The sequence below is a fragment of the Callospermophilus lateralis genome, chromosome 10, assembly GCF_048772815.1.
Source record: "Callospermophilus lateralis isolate mCalLat2 chromosome 10, mCalLat2.hap1, whole genome shotgun sequence".
Classification (NCBI taxonomy): domain Eukaryota; kingdom Metazoa; phylum Chordata; class Mammalia; order Rodentia; family Sciuridae; genus Callospermophilus; species Callospermophilus lateralis.
Window position 1 is genome coordinate 102,502,140 of NC_135314.1, and position 25,077 is coordinate 102,527,216.

Consider the following 25,077-nt stretch of genomic DNA (forward strand, 5'->3'; position numbering starts at 1 on the left):
CCTGTATCTGATTTTCCTTTTTATTCTCTCTGATATCAAACCCTACATTGTCCTTTACCTTATTGATTAGTTTAATTATGTACATTCTAAACTCTTTCTCTGACCTTTCTTCTAATGTGGTGGCAATGGATTTTATTATTGAGGTATACTTGTTTGTTTGGAGTAATCTGTTTCCTTGTGGTTTTTTTTTTGTTGTTGTTGTTGTTGTTGTTGTTGTTGTTTTTGTTTTTGTATGTATACCTATGAAATAGTAGGGATATGAGGCAGTAGAGTTTCTGCCCTATAGACTTATCGTGTCCTTGAAGGTTTCCAGTACCTCACCATTTAGAGGGAGACAAATGATAACAACAACCAATGCAAACAATATAGAGTATTAAACCAAATGTTTTCTGCTATGACCTCTACAATATTGTCACAATAAACAAAAATTATATTATCAATTGTTGCCTACAATAAAAACAGTAAGTTTGAAAATAGTTTACAATTTTAAATGGTGGATAAGGAGAGAAAAGAAGTGATGTAAGATGTGATGGACAGAATTTTAAAATTTAAGGAAGAGTGAAAGAATAGAGATTGGCTATTAGTAGAAAAAAAAGAGAAAGAGATTCAAGGGAAACAGAGAAGTGAGAGAAAAAATATATATAAAGTAAAAATTTTTAAAAAAATTAAAAATACAAAAAACCTGAACTATTTTAATCAATCATCCTAGTTCTGAAAACAATTGATCCATGAAAAATAAATGATTTCAAAAATACTAGAAATGAGAGGGAAAATTGAATATGTTTTAATGTACATGAACCATCAATGTCATAATTAAGCAGAGAAAAAAAGGATAAACAAAACAAAATAAAAAGATGTCAATCAAAAGTTAAAGAATTGATTCCATTGGAGTTCAAAAGATTCTCAGCTTCCCTTCTCATCAGTTAGATGGGGATGTATAGAGCATGATGCTTGCTCCACCCTCCACATGGTATTTTTAGGGTAAGAGAGGTAATCCATTAGGCAGAACTCCTGGAGGGGTGTATTAAGCTCCAGGCTCTTCTCTGGATGCCAATTGGCCTGGAGATTTTAAATCAGCACACTCCAGGGTCCAGGAATTGATGGTCCACACTGAAAAACTGTACTCCAAGATCTCCCCTGGATTCCACTCATGTGGTGGAGGAGCCAATTCTTAGTTCATTATGTCACCTGCACACCCCAAGTTTCCTGGTCTTGGGTTCAGTCTCCAAATTCAGTCTCTCCTGCCCTGTCCCTTTTGAATTCTCTGCCAGGCTTGTCTCTCCCAGCCAGTTAGGCAAGCAGCCAGATGAGAGGGGGAAGGGAAGAGCCATGTGGGTTTCTGTGACCATTTGTTCCCTATTTGAACCTCTTTTCACATTTGATTTTCTTCTGGTCACTTAGGCACACTCTACGTTGTGTGGCATGGATTTGCCAGTCCTGTATTTCCATGACTCAGCTCTCTAAGCTACCAGTCACTAAGCTGCACCTGCAAAACATCTCCTTTTTCTGTCCTCCACATACTGCTAGGAGAGATGCAGTTTCTTTCCCATACAAGGCTACTGTGGAGCACTTTTCAGTTTAGTTGGGCAGTGTCTATGATCTCTAAATTCTCTGTCCACAAACATGCCTCAGTTGTCCTAAAAATGTGGGTTCCTTTAAATTCCTCTCTCTCCACTGTGCTCACAGAGTGACTGCTCTGGCTGGTGCCCCTGGCCATGGAAGCAGGTGTGGCAATGAAGATTTCTTCTTTATGTTATTATATCAAGCATCCTAAGTCCCCAATCTGCTTTGAATGTCCAATATGAAATTCCAATAAGTTTTCCTCACCCCCATCCTTTGTTTTCATTCACCTACCTTGTTGGGAAGCTGCCTATCTGCTTGAATGGTTTCACACCACTGAGCAGCCAAGAAAGCAACCTCCTCTATTCCTCCATCTTGAAACTGCCCCCTTGTTTAGCATATTTTTAAATCATACTCAAGCTCTATTTTGGTAAAAGTTCTGTCATAAAAGCTAACTACTATTGAAAAAAATCCTTAAATGTTATCATTATTCATTAGTTTTGTTTTTTGTTTTTTTGCGAACACCAGAACCTCCCATCCTAGATGTTGTTGGTAAATGACATTTTGTCTGTCTGTTCTATTGTAATATTTTCAATCTAAGTTTCTTGGTAGTTGAATCTAATCAGCCAAGATACTGAATAATTCATTAGAAGAACTGGTTCTAACAGAACTGAGGATTTTTTACTTATCTTTTAGCTAAATCACAAGAAAATTAAAGCCAGATACTAGATGCATCCCAAGGAGTTGTTAGTGATGCAGACATCAATATTAAGGATAGGAGATTAATATCATGGATATCAAGTGTATATTATCAAATCTAGAAACTTAGAGCAATAAAGAATATATTAAACATTTAGAAAAAATAAATGAGAGCTTCAAATTAAAGCATGGTAATCTTTGACTCTGGTCAACTAGATCTTGTTCTGCAGGTGGTGATAAAACTAAATGCATTACAGCAGCTATTTCATGTAGTTTTCAACTTGATTCAAATACCTGAAAGCTGTCTATTCTCAACTCATTAACTGATTCTGGAAGATACGGAAAAATCACCAGTCTCAGGTCTTTGGCTAGGTGTCTTCAGTGACCTGAGAATGGTTTATATTTCTTAAACTGATAGGCATCAATCAACAACTACCCCATAGTAAAACCTCTCAAACTTTACTGCAGGATTAATGGTTAACAGTGGCTGATAATATCTATTTCACAGAGATTAAAAGGTTTTCCTTTTTTTTTTAATTGAAAGAAAAAAGTTAAGGTTTTTCAATTTTTAACATCTCTTCTAGAAACAAAACCACATCTCAGTTTATACAAAATGGGATTTTTTTTTTTTTAGGAAAATCCTGGTGGTGATAAGACTAAATGCACTACAGAAGTCCCTTGCAATATTTGACAATGTCTGCTTTCAACTGAACTGTACAAAAGGTGAAATTCCTCAATTCATGAATCAGCCTGTTTCTAACCTATTAAAAAAACATGGAGGAAAGTGAAAAGGAATCAATCTCATTATAATTAAGCCCCCCAAAAATGTCTTAGACCATAGACTTCAAAGGACACCGAGATCTTTAACATTTTTCATTTTAGGATCCCTTTTGCTCCTTGCCCCTCTCAAAGATTGAGGGAGGTAGTGATTATGAAGTTTCTCAATGAACATTGAGACCTTGAAAATCTCTTAAATGAAAGTCTCAGGAAAATGGGTGCCTTGTCACTGGAAAGATCGAAAACAAAAACTGAGCAATTTTTTCAGAACCATGACACTTTAATTGCTGGCTGATAAAATTGTCTGGTTAGTATTGGGAATACACAAACAATGACCAAGATATATTTAAAGCTCATTGTGGTTATTAGCTAAGTAAAATGGGATATTTAAAACTTTTGATAGCTGAACACAGTGAAGTTAGGCCTCAATAAGAAGCTGTGAAAAGTGACAGTATGAATTATTCCACAATATTATTTCTGAAGAACAAGAATGTCCTGGAGAATGTAGCTAAATAAATTTTGCTTGGTCTCAATATTATTTAACATAGAAACAGAAACATTGACGGGCATGGTGGTACATACCTATAATCCCAGCAGCTCGGGAAGCTGAGACAGGAGGATCACAAGTTCAAAGCCAGCCTCAGAAATAAGTGAGGCACTAAGCAACTCAGTGAGACCCTGTCTCTAAATAAAATATTTTAAAAGGGCTGGAGATGGGATATGATGGCTAAGTACCCATGGGTTCAATCCCCACTACCAAAAAAACTAAAAACAAAAACAAAAAACAGGACCATAAGTTTGGTTTTAGTAGTACAGGGACATGATGTTATATTGGTTTCCATTTTCAAAAACAAAGAGATAATCATTTTTTAAAACCATGTTTAGGAAAAAACTTTGGAAGCATTTCTTGGTATTAGAGTATGCAAGAAACAGATCAGAAGCCTACTAAGTTTCTCAGTCAAATGCATTGCCAGTGAAGCTGTGAGCTGGGGTTTAAAAATCCTTTGATTTCTTCAGATCTTAAAAAACTCCTTGCGTGCAGTAAAACTGCACCAGTGCCTGGTAACTGTGAGATCTGTGCAGCTCCCAGGGAGGACATACTCTCCTATTCCTACTTCCATTGTGGCCATGGAAGATGATAGATAAGGAGGAATTTCTCATCTGATGGAAGAAACAACTATGGAGAACATTGGACAAGAAAATGTTTCCAGAGACCAGAATTACAATCTAATAGGTAAACTTCCTCTTCAGGCAAGATAGATTTTTCACTTGCTTTCAGCTAGAAGTAATTAATGTTACAAACTAGAGACAACTATGTCTTTCCCAATATCTCATTTTGAACATAGGAGATGATTTTAGGGCAGTTATCTTATCTGCTTTACCTTGGCATGTGGAACATGTGTGGAAGCCTAAAGGTGTAAGGGATAGAGAATAGTTTGTCTTAGGTGTGTTTTGTTGTTTTACTTCATGGACCACCACACAACATGGAGCCATGACCAGATTTGAAAAAGAGAGTGCTGCATAACAATGAGATCAGGAACTTAGAGCTAGATGCTACCTTAGGGTGTCATTTTTGGGAGATGTACAGGCACAATTTACTGCTCCTATATCTAAAAGAAAAAAAAATATTGTTCCTTCTAGTTTTGCAATCAATGAAATGCTTGATTCAGAGAACTTCACCTCTACTCACAAAATGTGTGTGGATTTCCCCACCCTAATATCAACCAAACAATTTACAGGTAAAAATCAGTTGAGTATACTGTTTACAATTCAATTTAATACTATGTACTGGAGATAACATTGATTCAAAGATTGAAGGCTCAGTCTAACAAGACTGCTGCTTCAGATGTCAGTCACAAGCCTCAGGTTTGACCTCTACTTCTGATTGACTGGCTAGGTTACCATGACCCTCTTCTTGAGTTTAATTAATTGGCTGGAGGGGCTCACAGAACTCAGGGACACTTTACTTATGTATTATAAAGATATTTCAAAGAACATCAATGAAGAGTCAAATGAAGAGACTCATAGGGAAAAGTCTATGGGAAGTGATGTAGAGTTTCCATGTCCTTTTTTGGACATACCACCCTCCAAGCACCTCAGTGTGATCAAAAATATGGAAGCTGTCTGAACCCTGTTAAGTTTTTATGGAGGTATCATTATATATAGGTATAATTGATTACATCATTGGCCACTGGTGATGAGCTTAACTTTCAGCCTCTGTCCCTCCCAAGAAATCAGGGGGTAGAACTGAAAATTTCCTGCCTCTATCACATGATTGGTTCTCCTAGCAACCAGCACCCATCCTGAGACTATCCAGGAACCCACAAAGAGTCACCGCCTTTGAACAAAATATTTTTCTACTATCCAGGAAATTCTGAGAGATTTGAAAACTCTATCAGATGCTCCTAGCACTCAAAAGATTATAAAATTTTTATGAGCTTTGTGCCAGGAATCAGAGTCAAAGACCAAATATTCAAATAAAATATTCTCCCAGCACTCAACTGCAATGTTGTAAAGAGCTCTCACTCAGGAAATGGTGCATAAATTGAACAAACATTTATTATTATTTCACACTTTATTATCTGTATGTTAGGCAATATGACATAAAAGCAAATTAATTAAAATTAGGTACTTGCTCTAGAATATACTTTGTACTGAATGATAAGATAGTAAAGCAACTATCCATCAATAGATTGTATACATATAGACCTAGACACATACCTAATATATAACCAAAATAGCAAAATATGGCTGAGACTAACCACTAGCTGTGTACCAGACTCTTTTCCTCTTCTTCCTGGGATTATAGCTTGACTACTTTTCCCAATCTCACCTGAGGTAAGGTGTGGCCATATGCCTGAGATCTAGCCAATGGAAAGTAAACAAAAGTGATGTGTGACTGGACCATTGGGTACTTCCTACATAGGATCCTCCTTACTCTTTTCCATTCTGATTTGAGGCAGACAATCACAGTAATCTTGGAAATCATTTGGTGACACTGGCAAAAATCACAGAATGATTCCTAATGAGAATCATTACATAGAGAAAAGCCACTTCTTGATGAGAAATATAAACTGAATGGTTTTACATTTTACATTTCTCCTCTTAAGCTACTTTGAAATATGGAAAATGTATGTTACAATAGCTTCTATTATCCAAGTTAAAAAAAAAAAAAAAAAAAAAACAGGGCAGATTCAGGCTCATAAACACCTGGCTTGGTAAACAGAACAAAAGAAGGGTCTTTTCCCAAAGCTTCCCTCAGTCATGCCCCTGTGCTGGGTACGCTGAACAACAAGACAGAGTGGCTATTATTGCTTCATTTTGCCAACCTTCTTTAAAAAGACCATTTGATCTTAAAGGAGAAGAATTGCAGATTTCTTTTTGTAGTCTGCCCAGGAAAGCACAATGTGGCTGGTCAATAACATCCATTGAATTCAGTTCAATTTCTCATTGCTTACATTCAAACACAAAGTGTTTGTCCCTAGTAGTCTGGTGCCTCTCAAACATCTTTCTAGCCAAGATTATGCTTCACCAAAATCCAACTTCAGCGGAAAACGTGAATTCAAAGAAATTTCTAATGGAGAAATAAGACTGTTCAAATGACAGGTCAGTTACTAAGCTGTCAAAATTTTCCAAACAGTTAAGAAAAAGCCCTTAAGTCTTATAAGTTCTGTAAATACATTTCAGTTTCAGACCAGAGCACTATGTTCATCTTGCCATGAACATGAATGTGAGAGGGAATTTCTATGTTTATGGCCCCAGAAATTTTACTTACAAAATGAGTCAAGAATCAATAGAGTCACAAATGTATTTCAAAAAGCCCAGGACCTTTGTTTTTAATATATTTTCCATTGCTTCCTAAGTAGAGATTTTGCCAAAAACTGGCACATTACTAAGTAGAATCTAAAATTTATACAAGATAACTGGCTCTGGACTAGTTCTAATGATAAGAAAATCCAGCAAAAATAGATCTATGATTAACTAGCCATTTCTATAAAAGTGTGATGCCTCTAGAGTCAGACAAAATACTTTCCTATATTTTTATAGTCTACAGGCAGTCAAACATCCAAGAAAACAAAACAATTTTAGTCACAAATTTTCAGTCTACTTCTGCCTTGTCCACTAACTACAAAATATAAGCTGACCATGGCTGGTGTCAGCATTCTGGGTAAGGCAGCCTAGGAGTATCAGTGACTTTCTGTGCCTTTAACTTTACCACATTAGCCAAGAATAATTAGCAATGGTCTGAAAGGAATTGGATTTTTTTTTTAAAGGCAACAATTCACACTTCAGCATTTATGCAAATTTGGGTAATTTAAATGTATGAGATGATTAAGAAAGAATCTTCTCTTTAATTCCCCAAGAGCTTGCATGTTCTTTTCTCCTTATGCAAATTTCTAGGATAGTCTGTTCTTTGATTCTTTTCTTAGATCACCACACTGCTTAAAAATAAAACATTGTAAATATACACAATAGAATCGGAATCTTGCCTATGGCTTCACATGAGACTATGTAAATACTTAGCAAGAGTGGTATTTTAACTATTTTTTTAATTGTGACATGCCTACATAGAGAATGGTGATGAAGAAAACTATAAAAGCAGATATCTATGGAAACTCTTCAGAATAATTTGTCAAGTCTGATAAATGTAGTGCCTGCATCTAAACTCTTAAGTGCCTTACTGCTTTGTGCCCTTGCATCAATTAACATTTAATTTGACTTTTTAACAACCTCACTTATCAATAGTTTTTTCATGCCTATGAAGTTAACAAATGTTAGCTTTTCAAAGCTGACAGTTTATGATTACTTATAACCAACACAATTTCAGGGTAATGCAGTAAGAGATTAATGGACCACGGGGATGATGCAGCCACAGGGCTTGCTATAAAAAGAGGGATGAAACTACAATCATGCTGAATGTCTGTTTTGAATAAATGTATTTGAAAACCAGCTGAACTGATGTCAACAGGGAAAAAATTCATCTTCATTATATTAACGGTGCTTTTAATTGTACATTTCAGAAGTGATATAAAGTCATAGTTTATAAAAACTCTTTTACTAAATACCATAGCCAATATTGGAAGCGAAATGAAAAAAAAAATGTCAAAGAAAAGTTTGATTAAACAGCATGATGAAAGCAACAATTTTAGACTCATACTAATAAAGCAGCATCACTATTTTGCTGCAGGGAAAAGCAATAAATTTGGTGTTTAGGAAATATACTGAGGTATTAACTGCATTAAATTGAAAAACCATTGCAGTAGTAAATTACTCAATGACTGGGGAGAAGAGTCATTCAGCTGTCTTTTCAAAGATACACATAGCATTTTGTATTTCTAAAGGCAATCTTCATAATCCCACCATTTGCTGTTTAAAATTGACTAAAATTTCCAAGACAAAAAATTAAGCACCAGTTGAACCAAGAGTAATATCTAGCATTAATTCTGATTTCCCTACTAGTTCTTTAGCCACTCAGCCTACACCCACATCAGTATTATCTGCACAAAACAAATGGGAGAAACAAGTTGCCACACCAAAGTCATATGACAGCTTTGCCCTGGCAGAAAGTTCATTCCATGGTTAATATTAAGTGGGCCTGTATCCCAAGTTAACTGTAGAGAAGGTGACATTCAAGGATTTTGTCCTTATAGATAGTTCTTTCAAATAATCAAACCCCTATTTCAGTCTCACACTACAAACAGTTCTCTGAAGAGATGAACCATAGCATCTTACTGAAAGTCCAAGATAAATTGTATTGAATCCCTTTTAGAGAGTGATTCTTTTTAAATTAAATGTTTTAGCTATGACAGTTGAAAAATTTAGGAATTTCATTACTGAAGCTAGGTTTCCGATTGTGCCTACGATATTTTCAATTACATTTTTATATTTTTACCAAAAAATGGCTGAAGAGAATTTTGAAAAGTTCCAAAAATTAAGAAAGATTTTGATTTAAAGCTTTCTAATATATGCAAGTACAAGCTGACCACATTCTCTATCAAAATGCCAAACTATCATACTGGGAAGGAGTTCCCTTCTATTGTCTAAAAAAATAAAAAATAAAACCCAATATCTTTGTTTTAGTAAGCTTTGTTCACTTCTGTGACCAAAAGACCTGACAAGAATAATTAGAGGAAGAAAAGTTTATTTGGGAGCTCAGATTTTAGAGATCTTAGTCCATAGATGACTGACTATTCCTCAGGGTCTATAGTGAGGCAGAACATCATGGCAGAAGAGTGTGGTAGAAGAAAGAAGGTCAAGACATTGCATCAGAAAGCAGAGGGAGTGCTCTGCTCAACAAGTACAAAAATGTAACCCAAGACACATTCAATCACACTCTATCTGCCTACAGTTACCATCCAGTTATTCCCTATCAGGGGATTAATGCACTGATTAGGTTGACTCTCACAACCCAATTATTTCACCTCTAAACTTTCTTACATTGTCACACACAGGAACTTTTGGGGGACCCTTCATATCTAAACCATAAAATCTCCATGAGTTCTTTTAGAAAGTTTCGTTAATTCAGATTGCATTCATCTCAAACATAACAATGAAATTGTTGTCACCCCTTGTTCAGATTCTTCCCATCTGTGTTAGTCAGCTATCTGTTGCTGTGACAAAATATCTAAGAAAATCAACCAAAATGAAAAAAGGTTAGTTTTGGGTTTCATGGTATTTGTCTTTATTGTTTTGAGGCCTGTGGTGAGGCAGGATATCATAACATGGTGGAACAAAGCTACTCACCTCATGGTAGCCAGAAGAAAAAGACAAAAAGGAAGGGGCTAGTGACAAAATATACCCTGTGACCCGCTTCCTCCAACTGGACTTTATCTCCTAAAGTTTCCACCACTTTCCAATAGCCCATTAAATTATGAATCCATAAATAGATTAATGCATTCATGAAGTCAGCTTCCTCAAGATCAAATCACTTCCCCAGGCCCAACTCTGTTAACATAAGGACAAAGTTTTCAACACATGAGATTTGGGGGGATGTTTAAGATTCAAACGATAGCTCTGTCCTTCAAGATCCATCCACTTAATATTAACCTTTCAATGACCTTCTAATATCCTCTCTCCAAAACTTCCAGAGCTTTTAGTCTAGAAGGCTCAACTTAGTTCTAATTTGTTATTTCTATATATGGACATGGGCCCAGATTTACTAGATCTTCATATTTTTTTAAAAAATGAAATTTCTAATTTCATAAGAAGTTTTCCAATTTTTACATCAGTGGGTGGTTTAGGACATCTGCTTTCAAGGAAATTGGACTATGCTGCAAAAATTTCCCCATCCCTTACACCCATCCAAATTTGCTTTCACTCCCAGAAGAATAGGATTCTCACCCAAGAATACACACTAGCTACTAGTACTAGGCAGAATCCTCATTTACATAAACAAACAAACAAAAAAATCACCAAAACTTTGAGGAAAAACAACGGATGGTACCAAACCCTACAAACAGAAATGGTAACTTCTGAGGGAGTTTTATTACTTCAGAAAAAGAACACCTCTGATAAGTATTATTATTTAGGTATATTTACATGTAATTAATATAAATGAATTTAGATGTGGGATTATAACAAAGAAAAGGGAGGAATAGTTTAAGGAAGAATAAAAGGCTCAAAGAAACAGAGAAGAAGGAAGAGAGAGTGATAATTCTTGGAAATTACATTATTTACTTTCAGTCTTGAGAGAAACAGACTAAATGGTTGAGAAGTTCAAGCTGAAGATAAATTATTTCAGATGAAAAATCAAACATAGGGATAATAAATAATGTAAAGAGAAAAAAGTTGAAAAAATTATGAAAAATATTAAGATACCAAATTATGCCTGAAAATTCTGCAATAAAACTAACAGGGGCTCCAAATTAAAGAGAACAATGAGGAAAGAAGAAATTGAGCAATCTTAAAAAGAAAGGAAATTTCCCTAACCAAAAAAAAAAAAATTTAACACTTCAGAGATTCGTGTAAGTAATTAAGTGAAAGAAGTTGACTTAGATATAACTCAGTGAAATTTCTGACATCCAAAAATACAGCAAATTCTAATGTAATGCAGAAAGACAAAATATGTTTTCAAAAACTTGGCACATAATCCTTAAAGATAAAGATAAAGATGCTAGGGGCTGGGGCTCAACAGTAGAGCACTTGCCTTGCACATGTGAGGCACTGAGTTTGATCCTCAGCACTACATAAAAATAAATAAACAAAATAAAGGTATTGTGTCCATCTACAACTAAATATAAATATATATATATATATATATATATATATATATATATATATTAAAGATAAGGATGCTATAAAACTATATCATCAAAACTCAAGTACAAGAAAAATGTAGACATTTTTAGGAATTTTATCATATATAAATTCTTCTGAAATAATTTCTTGAGAAACTATTTACTATTGTGTTTTACCAGAATGAAAGCTAACTACAAAAAAACTAGGACATGATTTAAGAATACAGACACCCAACATACAAAAATACTAATAACATAAGATCCAAAGATATGGAGTACAAAATTTCAAATCAATTCCTGAAAGTTAAAGTTCTGGAAAGACAAAAATGACAGAAAGCAGAAAAGGACTAAAAACAAACAAACAAAAAAAGTAAGTATAATGAATAACAAAAAGAATAAGTTCAGAATTATTGATAAACACAAAAAATGTAAATAGATTATATTCTACTATAAAAATACAAACTGTCACATTAGAAGCTGAATTTCTAATCCAGGTATAGCATCCTAACAAGATGGTTAAAACAAAATGACAGATTGAAAATAGAGAAATATAAAAACCACACACACACACACACACACACACACACACACACACATACATTTATGTCTGCAGACTAATATATGATAGATCTTCGAACATTTACCCTTCCTTCCAAAAAAGTAGCTGTTCACTACAGTGTCTAGAAATCATTAATGATAAGGGTAACAATTCACAAAAACGTTGTATGCAAATAATTACATAAATTTATGTCCCCCCAAGAACCTTTAACATTAAAACATAAAATTCTAAACTATAAGAAAAAATTTACAAATCATATATATTCATGTAGACTTAGCATACATATCTCCAAAATTGTTAGTTCTCAAATAAGGAAACATAGAAGCATGATATCAGATAAAAGAAAGAATGTTTTACCTATCAAAGAGAGAATGCACATTTTTTTAAAATGAATCTTTCAAATATTACCCACAAAACATCTAAAATCTTTTAAAGTACAAATCACAGAAAACTATAACATTCCATAATTCAATAGAAATAGATACTATACAAGAAAGAATAAACCAAAACATTTATACATTTGTAAATTTGAAATTTAAAAGCACTCTTCTTGTTTTCAATCATCTTCCATTTGCATCTTTAAATTATAAGAAATCCTTTGGCTTGAAAAAAAATACAAACGTGTTTTGGCGGTGATTCTCAATACCTAAGGAAGTTAAAAAATAATAGGTCCTAGCCCCTAAGCAGCAAAATCTTTAAAAGCTTTTCCAGCAGGCAATTTGCTACGTGGGTTGAACCTTTGGGGACAGGCCAACTACAGATCACAGATTTGAGAGTTAGGCATAGGAAGTCAGATAATAAGTGCTGAATTCATCTGACAGAACCTTTTGTTTGGCCCAGCACTGTGGAGTTTTGTTTGGTTTATTTTTTTTCTAAGGATAACATTAAATGTCTTTAGTTTTTTCCAGTTTGCCATAGGCCCCATCCTTTCCTATTACTTGTACAGATCCAATTCACATATTTAATTACCTGCCTGCTCCTCTGCTATAAAGGGAAGTTAAAATCATGACAATGGGTCAGATTAACAGAGAAAAGGGAGAGGTTCAGTGAGTCCTGCAAGTACTTTAAATGAATCAGCAAGAGAAGAGAACCCCAGGGAAAGAAAATCAAAAGGAAAGGTAGGAGAGATAATAGAATTGACAGAAAAGGACTGTCACTTCAGCGTATAAAATTAATAGGGATCGATGCCCAAACATATGACTAGAGACTTAAATTAGTCATTATTTAATGAACCGCATTGCCACACTGATTGGAAGAGCTGGAAGGGATAGATTTGCTAATAATGTATTGTACGTATTTCTGTCCTACACAAGAAGAATAGAAAAAATCTGCAAAGCCATAGATTGAGTCCATGGGGAGTCTTGAACTAAATGCTTTGCATCTAACGAATAAGATGTACAGGTTTCTACACTAAAATAAAGTGATTTAGCAAGATGCAACTTGTATCACCAACTCCACCCCTGCCCTCAACAGTAGCAACCACCTGCTGGTTTACATGATAAGAGAACACTCTTTTTTCCATGTCTAATTAATACTTACTTGCTTGGAGATTGTTGAAGAGAGTGCCAATTAGTGCCACCAACCAGCTAATAAATTTTCACACAGTTTTAGACAGCAAGAAAAAGAAATTAATTCTGTAATGCCATTCTTGTTTGATCAAACTCTTTTTTCAGTTTATAATAATTAAGAAAAATAATCGCACATCTTCATACACTTAAACATCTTCATACAACAATTCTAGGGAGAAAATATAAGCCACAAGAAAAACATGAACTCAAATACATAGCAGATCAAATATAGAGATTCTCTTTAATGCCTGAGTGCAGGCCCCTTAAAGTTCAAGGACTTGTTTGATTCATCTTTGTATCTATATTGCTAGCATACTCCCTAATACATAACTAAACGTATTTATGGTACTAACCTGACTGAATGTTGGCTAAAAATATCCAACATTAAGAATGGGTCTAAATATTCAATGACTTATATAAAAAAGATTCTGTTGAGGAGACAAATATTCAGTATCCCTCATTCCACTCTAGGTTTCAACCACATGCACTTGCAGGGCACTGTTTAAATGTAATCTTACCCTTGTCTACTTTGCTTGTACACGTTTAATCCATACCAATCATATCAAGCAATTGAATCCAGAGTCATTCTACCATTGAGCTACATCCCAAGCCCTTTTTATGTTTTTTATTTAAAGACAGGGTCTCACTAAGTTGCTTAGGGCCTCAATAAGTCACTGAGGCTGGCTTTGAACTCACAGTCCTCCTGCCTCAGACTCCCAGTTCCTGAGATTACAGTCATGTGCCAACATGCCCAGCCACATCAAACAATTTTCACTTGCCAGGAATAGATCTAAGGCAAGACATATAATTTGGAATGACAGTCTGGCCAAAAAAAAAGGAAAAATGTTGGGAATTTTAAGAAATATTTTCCTGCTTTATAAGAGAAAGACTGAATAACAATGTCTTCCATCTATTCCTTCTATACTGAATGTGAAGATGTTAAATCCAAATATGACATTTGAATTATCCACAACGTGTAACCAGGAGGAACCATATCACCAACACAGAGAATGGCAAGGTAGAGAGAATGCAAGTCCTTGGTAACAATGCTGAGCCTAATCCCAGACTCATTATTAGATTAACAAGAAGTGTCCTTGTGATTGAATCATTGCTAGTCAATTTTCCTGTTTCTTTTTATTAATAATTTTTATTTGTTTTAATTAGTTACACATGACAGTAGAATACATTTTTGCACTTTGATATATCATACATAGATGGGATATAATTTCTCATTTTTCGGAGTGTACATGTTGTAGAATCACATTGGTCATGCAGTCATAGATACACATAAATTAATATTGTATGTTTCATTCTACTATTCTTATTATCCCTACATTCCCTACCCCCTTCACTTCCTGCTACCTAATCTAATGTAACTCTATTCTTCTATAGTCCTCCCCCACCCCTACTTATTGTGAGTTAGCATTTGCATATTAGAGAAAACATTTGGCCTTTGGTTTTGGGGGATTGGCTTATTTCACTTAGCATGATATTCTCCAATTTCATCCATTTACCTGCAAATGCCATAATTCCATTCTTCTTTAAAACTGAATAATATTCCATTGAATATATATACCACATTTTCTTTATCCATTTGTCTATTGAAGGACACCTAAGTTGGTTCCATAGTTTAGCTATTGTGAATGGAGCTGCTATAAACATTGACGTGGCTGTATCATTGTAGTATGCTGCTTTTAAATCTTTTGGATATAAACTAAGGTGTGGATAGCAAGGCCAAATGGTGATTTCATTCCAAGTTTTTTGAGGAAGTTTTATACTGCTTTCCATAGTGATTGTACCAATATGAAGTCCCACCAGCAATGTATGAGTGTACCTTTTCCCCCACATCCTCACTAACATTTATTATTGCCTGTATTGATGATTGCCATTTTGACGAGAGTGAGATGAAATCTTAGTGTAGTTTTGATTTGCATTTCTTTAATTTCTAGAAATGTTGAACATTTTTTCATGTATTTGTTGATTGATTATATTTCTTCTTCTGTAAAGTGTCTGTTTAGTTTTTTAGCCATTTGTTGATTGGGTTATTTGATTTTTTGGTGTTAAGTTTTTTGAGTTCTTTAAATATACTAGAGATTAATGCTTTATTGGAGGTGCAAGTGGTAAAGATTTTCTCCCAATCTGTAGGCTGTCTTCTCACATTATTGATTGTTTCCTTTGCTGAGAAGAAGTTTTTTAATTTGAATCCATCCCATTTATTGATTCTTGATTTTGCTTCTTGTGCTTTAGGGGTCTTCTTAAGGAAATCAGATCCTAGGCTGACATGGTGAAAATCTAGGCCTATTTTTTCTTCTATTAGGTGCAGGGTCTTTGTTCTAGTGCCTAAGTCTTTGACCCACTTTGAGTTGATTTTTGTACAGGTGAGAGATAGAGGTTTAATTTCATTTTACTACATATAAATTTCCAGTTTTGCTAGCACTGCTTGTTGAATAGGATAACTCTTCTCCAGTGAAAGTTTCTGGCACCTTTGTCTAGTATGAGATAACTGTATTTGTGTGGGTTTGTCTCTGTGTCTTCTATTATGTGCCATTTGTCTGCATGTCTATTGTGGTTATGATACCATGCTGTTTTTGTTACTATGGATCTGTAGTATAGTTTAAGATATGGTATTGTGATGCTTCCTGCTCACTTTTCTTGCTAAGGATTGCTTTGGCTATTCTGGGTCTCTTATTTTTTCCAAATAAATTTCATGATTGCTTTTTCTATTTCTATGAAGAATGTCATTGGGATTTTAATAGAAACTCCATTAAATCTGTATAATGCTTTTGGTAGTATGGCCATTTTGACAATATTAATTCTGCCTATCCAGGAGCATGGAAGATCTTTCCATCTTCTGAGGTTTTCTTCAATTTCTTTTTTTAGTGATCTGTTGAGGCTATTCCTAATTTCTCTTTCACTGGATTCATCGCTGATATACAGGAATGCATTTGATTTATGGGTGTTGATTTTATATCCTGCTACTTTGCTGAATTTAATTATTAGTTCTAGAAGATTTTTAGTGGGATTTTTTTTTTATCTTATAAATAATCATGTCATTGGCAAATGGTGATAGTTTTGAGTTCTTCTTTACTTATTTGTATACCTTTAATTTATTTCATCTGTCTAATTGCTCTGGCTAGAGTTTCAAAGATGATGTTGAATAGAAGTGGTGAAAGAGGACATCCTTGTCTTGTTTCAGTTTTTAGAGGGAATGCTTTCCACCATTTGAAGTTATAAACTGTTTTAACAATTTTTCTGTTTATACTATGGATAGTTATTGAACTCATCATTTTGATTTAATGCAAGAAAGCAGTAGCTGCCTTAGTGGGAACTAGTAAGTTTAAGGCTATATATATTAAGGCACTGTTGATATTGGTCTCACCATTAAAAGTGAGGCACTTGAAACTTTCAGTGACACTATAGGTATGTAGGATAAAATTTGTTCTGCCTTAGATCCACACTGCTGATGGGAAAACACAAACAACATGAAAAACAAGAGAATAAAGTGCCCCAAACAAACCAAAATGTTTCAATGACAGAATTCACTGATGATAACACAGTAGAAGAAATGTCCAAGAAGGAGTTCAGAATGTACATAGTTAAATGTATTTGTGAAATAAAGGATAGTATAAGAAGTGAAATCAAAGAAAAAATACAGGAAGTGAAAGATCACCTCAATAAAGAGTTAAAGACTATGGGGGGAAAAAACAAGCAGAAATCCTTGAAATGAAGGGATCAATAAACCAAATTATAAATCCAATATAAAGCATCACCAACAGACTAGATCATTTAGGACAGAACCTCAGGCAATAAAGACAAAATATAAAATCTTTAAAATAGAGAAGATGGTAAGAAACCATGAACAGGACATCCAAGAATTATGAGATAACATGAAAAGACCAAATTTAAGAGTTATCAGAATAGATGAAGGATCAGAGATATAATCCAAAGGAATGCACAATCTTTTCAATGATACAATATCAGAAAATTTTCCAAACTCAAAGAATGGAATGGAAAGGAGAATCAAAATAAAAGAGGTTTACAGGACCCCAAATGTACAAAGTTACAAAAGAACCATACAAAGACATACATTATAACAAGAATGACAAACACAGAGAACAAAGATAAAATAGTAAACGTCATGAGAGAAAAAAATAAACTTTTTTGATTTCTTTTACCAAAACATTCCAATAAAATATTACACTCTGAATTAAAAACTTGTGAAGACTGCCAACAGCCTTTCTCCTATTGTCTTCTTTGCCAGAAAATATATAGTTCCACTATTAGGCTAAAAATGTCAAAAGACTTGTTTTCCCTTCTTTACTTGATCAATGAATATCAAATGTCATTCTGGTCTGTTATTTCTCAAGGAAAGTTGATGGGAATTTTTCCTGTTATGTTTCTTCTTCCTAAAAAAGAAGCACAAGGAGAAGCCTCCGCTGCCTTCCTACATTTTAATAGGGTGCATGAAGTTATGAACTTGGAGCTATGGCAGCCATTTTGTGATCATGAATGGAAACCTAATGGAACTGGAGAAAAGACAACCAAAAGTCTTGATGTCTTTGAGCAGCTGAACACAATACTGGAATCACATGTCTTATTCTGTACTGGTAGTTATGTGGACAAAATAAAACCTTCAAATAAGCCGCTCTTTGTTGAGCAGTATATTATTACAGATAAAATAATTTAAGTATTCATCCAATAGAGTAATTATAAGAATTCAATGAGAAAATTCACATGAAGTGCTTAAAAGAGTGCCTATTACAAAATAGATACTAGAAAATTAGCTAACATTGCTAGTTTTAGTAAGTAGATACTTTAATGTCTGTCCAGAAATCTTCCCTTCTTTCAGTACTATCAATCTCCACTCTGATCACATAGTCTGATTGAGAATTGCACTTCTAACTAGTCAAATTCCGGGGTCACACTCCTTATCCACAAGTGGAAATGAGCATCTATCTGATATACTCCGTCACACTGGTTACATTCGTTAGTCCAGTAATTGACATATATATGGTCTGCCTCCAGATACTCCAGGCATGCATGATTTTAAGCTCATAAGGAAAGCCTTCTTAAGAAGATAAAGCCAACACAGAAAAGGAACACAGTAGGAAATAAAAAGAGCCTGATTACCTTCAAATCCCTAGTTCATTCCCCAGGTCCCATACCTGCTCTGGTTATTGCCTTGCTGGAGTGTAAACATAGAGCCCTCATTCTAGGAACTACCGGAGTATCTTCTTAACTGTTAGTGAGTTCCTGCCACTTGGTATCATAAGAATTCGGATGAACAAATTGTTCTCCACCTTATAAAGTCTCACTTACCTTTTATCAGGTGTTGGCTGTCAGTTGTATTCTTTCAACACATATCTGTTCAGCATCTCCAATATTTCAGCCACTATGATAAACACTACAGATACATAAGCAACCCTTAAGTTGCTTACAGTCTTCAAAGACACTTCAAATTGATTGCCAAAGAGTATATTAAGCACTTGAAGCAGGTAAGAAGGCTATTTACTCTAGCCAAGGGCAGGGACCTGGAATCTAAGAAATAACTTAAGATGGAAAGACAACTGAGAGGACTCTGAAAAGACGAATAGAATTTAGCTACAGAGGTTTTCATCAAGGATGTGACTGTATTAGCTGTATGTAGAATCACAGGATTTAGTGACCATTTGAGCAAGGGACTGAAACAAAGTTTCATTTGAAAACTTAGGTTGACTCTTGATTTCATCATTAACTTGGGAAATAGGGAAAGAGGAGAGAAGTAGCTTGTAGAAGAAAAGAAGATAAATTATGGGCACAGTGAGTTTCAAGTACCTTTGAGACATTCAAGGGAGGTAGCAGGAACTTTGATATATTGGCTGGAACTAAATTTTACAAAAGCAGCTTGGCCTAGAATTATATATTAAAGACTTATCAGCATATAGATGACAATTGGAGCCATGAAAGTGAATGGCATTGTGAGAAGAGGATGTGGAGGACAGAAGAGGTCCAAAAATGGAACCCTGGGGAACATATCATGCCCTGAAAACCAATAGAGGAAATTTCAAGACCAAAGAATGGTCAATAATTCATAGCCAGAGAGAGAGTATAAAGTAAAAGTAGTACTAAAATATGTCCTTTGATTTTAGCAACAACCTTGACAACAGCAGGTTCAGTATGTAGCATATGATTATGTGGATTAAAGAAGGAATAAGAGATGTGCCTGTGTGGATGGGACTATAAATTAATGTTACTTTTTTGAGAGGCTTAATTAGCAAGAGGAGGAGAAAGATCAGGTGGTAGTTAAAATCGTTGTATTTGTGGTTTGTTCGTTTAGTCCAGGAGAAGTACTAGAGCATGCTTATATGTTTAGAGGAAGATCCATTAAAGAGTATAAAAATAAGCAAAAAATAATAATAATAATAATAAATAAAATGCTAGCAGGAATCAGATTGAACTGGATCCAGCCTGGTCCCCACCCATGTCCTTCATGATGCCTCTCCCTGTGCCCTCTGCCATTCACTCTGCTTCAAACACAGTGCTCCTTTGCTGTCCACAAACATGCCAAAGACACTCTCACTCTGAGCTCATGTACAACCTCCTTCCTCTTCCTAGAAACCATTTCTCATAAGATCTGCCTTGCTCATTCCCTGAGTTCCTTCAAGTCTTTTTCCAAATGTCACCTCAGTATGGCCTTGCGTGACAACTGTAGCATATAAAGTAATAATAACTCCCTCATTCCTGGCCCACTCTACCCCTTTTTAACTTGCTTTGTATTTTTCCATAGCTCTTATCATATTCTGATGTATATAAATCTGCTCATGTCTGCCTTCCTCTTCTTATACACTCCAAAATAAAAGTAAAGTTTATTTATTTCTGACACCATATTTCCACGGGTCTAAACAAGTGACTGGCATTCAGTAGGTAATCAGTTAAATGTTGGTTAAGTGAATGAATGAATTAAGGGAAAAGATGTATCAGTATAAAAGAGATTATAAGTTAGTGAAGTTACATTAGAATGTAATGTCAGACAGAAAGAAAACAGAGACCCAAGAACAGAATGCCAACAGTAAGAGATTCAAAGCAACGTTGAGATAAGGTTATGGTTAGAATAAAAAACTCAGGTTTAAGATCTCAGAATGTATACGACAATCCAGGAAGCGACCTGGGGAGTGGATACCTGAAGCATGATGAAGCAGAAAGTTCTTACACTAAGATGTTGGATGGTGTTTTGGTCAGCTTTTTCACTGCTGTGATTAAAAGATCTGACCAGAACAATTTTAGGAGGAAAAAGTTTATTTAAGGACTCATGGATTCAGAGGTCCCCATCCACTGACAGCTGGCTCCATTCCTCAGAGCTCAAGGTGAGGCAGGAACAGCATGGAGAAGAGTGTGGCAGAGGGAAGCTGCTCACATGGTGATCAGAAAGCAGAGACACCACTCTCCAGTTACAAAATATATACCCCATAGCCCTGCCTCCAGGGAACCACTTCCTCTAGCCACACCCCACCTGCCTCCAGTTACCACTCATTTAATCCCCTTAGGAATTAATTCACTGATTAGGTTAAAGATAGAGCCCAATCATTTCTCCTCCAAATCTTCTTGCATTGTCTCACACGTGAGATTTTGGGGAACACCACGTCTAAACCATAACAGATGGGTTGTGCTCATAGTGCTACTGTCTAGAGGTGCTGGGTTTGTTGTCTTCATTCAGCAAGTAATTGAACAACAGGATACAGAGGTTTCTGAAGAGAAGGGCCACAGAGCCTGGAGTCTGGTGGGGAAAGTTTGGCTTATTCTTTTTATGTCTCTGGCATTTCCTTTGTTCCTTATCTCCTCCCCTCTCCTTGCTCTCCTCACTATTATTGATCAGTGCCCCCTGTGTCCATGTGTCTATTTTAGTTTTTCTATTGGAGTCATCCACTTAGGGACACAAGTATGGACGTATCTGTCTGATTGGGTCCCCGACTTATGTCCAAGAGCACTTTTGTCAACCAGGAAGTTGATCTTATTAGAAGGCTCTCTCCATGCTCCTTTGTTCTGGCCCTTCCCCCCAACTCCTTACTCACCTTCTTGCCTTGGCTGTCTAAGCCCTTCTTTATCTCCCTCAACAAAAGTGGAATGTTCCTGGGGTAATGACAAGAAATACTGTGTAAAAGCAAATAGTGAATACCTACCATTATTTAGCAGACTAGGCGTGTGGAGGCAATAAGTGGTGATGGTAAGAAGGAAGGTGGAGAATGGGGCAGAGACAGGAGGTGACACCAGTCACATGGTGTCACCATTTGAAGCAAGGTGAGTTTGGTTGGCCTGGATTCTCCAGAAAAAGAGCTTTGGTGATACCAACCAGAGAACTGATGAGGTTCACAGTTTTTGACCACCGTGAGCTACCTGAAACCTTTACTGTTTCAAATAAAAAGTAATTTTTAGGCAATATTTTGATGTCCTTGTAAAATAGAGTCCAGAGGATCTGGATGTAATGAAGAGTCTGATTACACTTTGTGAGGCTTGACTGCTGACAGCATTTAAGTCCACCTCTTCCTTTTCCTTCTTTTGACTCTCATGTGAGCAAGCTGCTAAGTAAGCCTCAATATTCCTTCCTTTGATACTGGCAGGAGAGTCAAATCAAGCAAGCACTCACCCATGTTCAGGTATACTAAGTCTACTAAGTCTTGCCTCACCCTCTAACCACAGTAAAGCCCCAAGTTAGTCTCATTTTCTATTTGCTGACCAGTTTGAGAAGCCTACCCTGTTCTCCAAAGAAACCTCATTATGTAAGTAATAAACCATTTTATACCCTGTGTGGCATGACCAGTCTCCACATTTGGTCCACATTTTGAGTGGGACCTATCCTTTTTCTGCAGTATGTCTACAAAACCCAGCTACAAAAGACTTCAACAAAGCCCTCTCTGATCTCAGCATGCAGAATTAGTCACTCCTTACCTTATGCTCTCATTTATGTTTATTTATATCTCTAGTGCTCACCACAGTCTAATATTTATCTTAATTGACTGTATATGTATCTATCACTATCATTAAGATTCTTGAGGACAAAAATTGTATCTTATTTATCTCTGTGTTCCTTGGAAATTTACATAAGAAATGCTTAATGCGTATTTGATTTATTGAATTTTACAGAAGGTACAAGAACAAAGTGGCATTCCCTTGGGATAGTTAAAGTTTCAGTTTTCATTGGAAACTTTAAAAAAAAAATAGCCCCCCTGAATGTACTCTGTCTCTCCTGGGTTCTCAGAGCTCAAATCATGTTATACAAACAGTAAAGCAAAATATAAAGATGACTCATAAAAGATCGATTCCTTCCAAGCTGCTGCCAGTCCCCTTATGGAATTACTAAACAGAAGGTTTAGTCGAAGATCTCTGCAAGTTCATTCATTTTCTGTGAGAGCTTTGAGAATGCTCATAAACCCAGTTTTGAATGGGAACCCACCCATATGTTTTATGCTGTTTTTCAGGCAGTTAGCCTAATTAAGCCTCCTAGGCAGGTTAGAGTCCCCCTGTGAAAAGTAAATTGAGTTTAAATACAGAATTATCTCAAAATCTATGGGCTTTTGATTGATGCCCCAGTTAATTTTGACAGCTGAAGTGGCTTCCTGCTTCTCTCCACTTTAGGAAGATGAATAATTATGGAAATGACCTCATTAACTCTTTGATACCAGTCATTGGAATTCATATATAGTTTATGCACAAACTTAAGACCAGGGAGACAAAAATAATCACTCCATTAGATTTTTTTCTCATTCCACTTAACTGTCATACCCATAGTAGTGCTAGAAATATGTGTTTCAAATAAGAGGAGATTAAGAAAAAAACCTCCATTCAAGTAAATATGGCCCTTACCAATACCAGGACTTCCTACATCTCAATATTTTCTTTTCTTTAATCTTGGTTTGGCAATGGATTTCATCTCATTGCATATGCAGCCTCATATCATCTCAGTCTGGATAAGCAAGCATTTGATCACCAGAAGAGAATCTTTACTCTGAAGAAAAGGTTACATTAGGGACCATCAAAAAGAAAAAAAAAACAAATAAATGCAAATCAGGGAATAAAAAAGTATCTTAGAATTCATTTCAAATAGTCAGAAAAAAAGAGTGGATTGAACTCAAAACCTAATCTAAACATTGCAACAGAAGTTATTATCAGTTCAACACTACATGTCTTCTAGGTTGATCAAGGCCAAATTGCTAAAATTACTCCACATATTTTCACTCATTCTCTAGCCCTTTTCAAAAGAAAAATTGCACTCATTTCATTTTTGCAAAAGGAAGTCATGAAAATGATTGACAAGAATTCTCCCACATCATATATCATCCTTGTTTGCCTCATTTATGAAATAGTATCAATGATAATACCTGCTAAGAGAGGTCCAAGGATGACCTTAACCTTAAATGATTTTAGTGCGTAGGAAGGTACTTTTGCAAAAATTACTGAATCAATATTTGTTATTGTAACATGGATCTAGGCAGATTCTTTGTGTCATGAATTTAAGGAATTAAATTCACAAACACAAGGGTGAAACCAAAGTAATAGGATTTCTTTGAGTAAGAGAAAGAAAGAAAGCAGACCTCCAGAAGGGAAGGGTCTCAGGAGAGGGATGTCAATTGGTGTCTGTTGTCTATGGTTTTAAAAGGCGTATCTGATGGCCCAGCACAGGTGATTGGTAGGGTAAGGGATGCCAGCATGAACCAATCAAGCTCTTCAAGCTCCAAGGTTGCTAAGCCAATCAGAAGTGCATAATTTCAATCTCTTATTTACATCATTAAGAGAGCAGGTTCAACCTTGTGGTTTGACATGTCTGTGGGGGAGAAGAAACATTTCTGGTAGGGGTCTGCTTCTAGTCAGCCATTGCTAAGGGTAATGGAAAGGGTAACTAAAGAAGGGCTACTGTAGTTAAAGCTGTGAGGAACAGAAATGGTATTATAAGATGGAGTCACTGTGGTTGAAGCTGTCAGGAAGTAGCAAATTGCAGCATGTTTTTCAGACCTGATGTCTCCTTTCAGGTTGGCATGATGCCTTCCCCTCCTGTCCTTCTCCAAGGCCCTTATCCTGGCTACCTATGGGAGATCTATCTTCTTGCCGCATTATGTAAAACAAACACCAGGCAGATTTGTCCACTGGATGCCTGAATTCTTGGAAGTATACCTGGGAGTAAAGGAAAATATTTTGAAGTAGAATTTTAAAGTTTTGGATCCTTTTAAACCTCATCTAACAGCAAAATAAATATATATGTGTATGTATGTATATATATATATATATATATAGATATAGATATAGATATAGATATATTATATATGGATATATTATATATGTGTGTATATATGGATATATTATACATTATATATAAATTTATATTACATATATTAATATTACTTATTATATTTATATTACATATAAATTTTTATATATAGATACATATATATTCATACATATGCCCATAAGGAAATTACTAGAAATTTAGGAGCAGTTCTGATGGCTGAACAGCAAAACTCAAGCCACCTCCCACAGTCATGACTTTTGGGTCTACCATCTATGTTGAAGAACCCAGGAGTACAGTGCCCTCTCCCCCTACTCTGACAAATAGTATTCATATGTTTTCAGTACTGTTGGTTGATTGTTAGCGGCCCAAGAACCATTTTTCTAGATGATCCAATACTTTTATTAAGAGACTCTGCTTAAT

The 25,077-nt window shown here is 35.4% G+C and overlaps 1 pseudogene; it reads right to left on the reverse strand.

The window, feature by feature from the left end:
* The window catches only part of LOC143407903 (dual specificity protein phosphatase 1 pseudogene), a 36,469-nt pseudogene that overhangs the window by 1,884 nt on the left and 9,508 nt on the right, over positions 1 to 25,077 (reverse strand).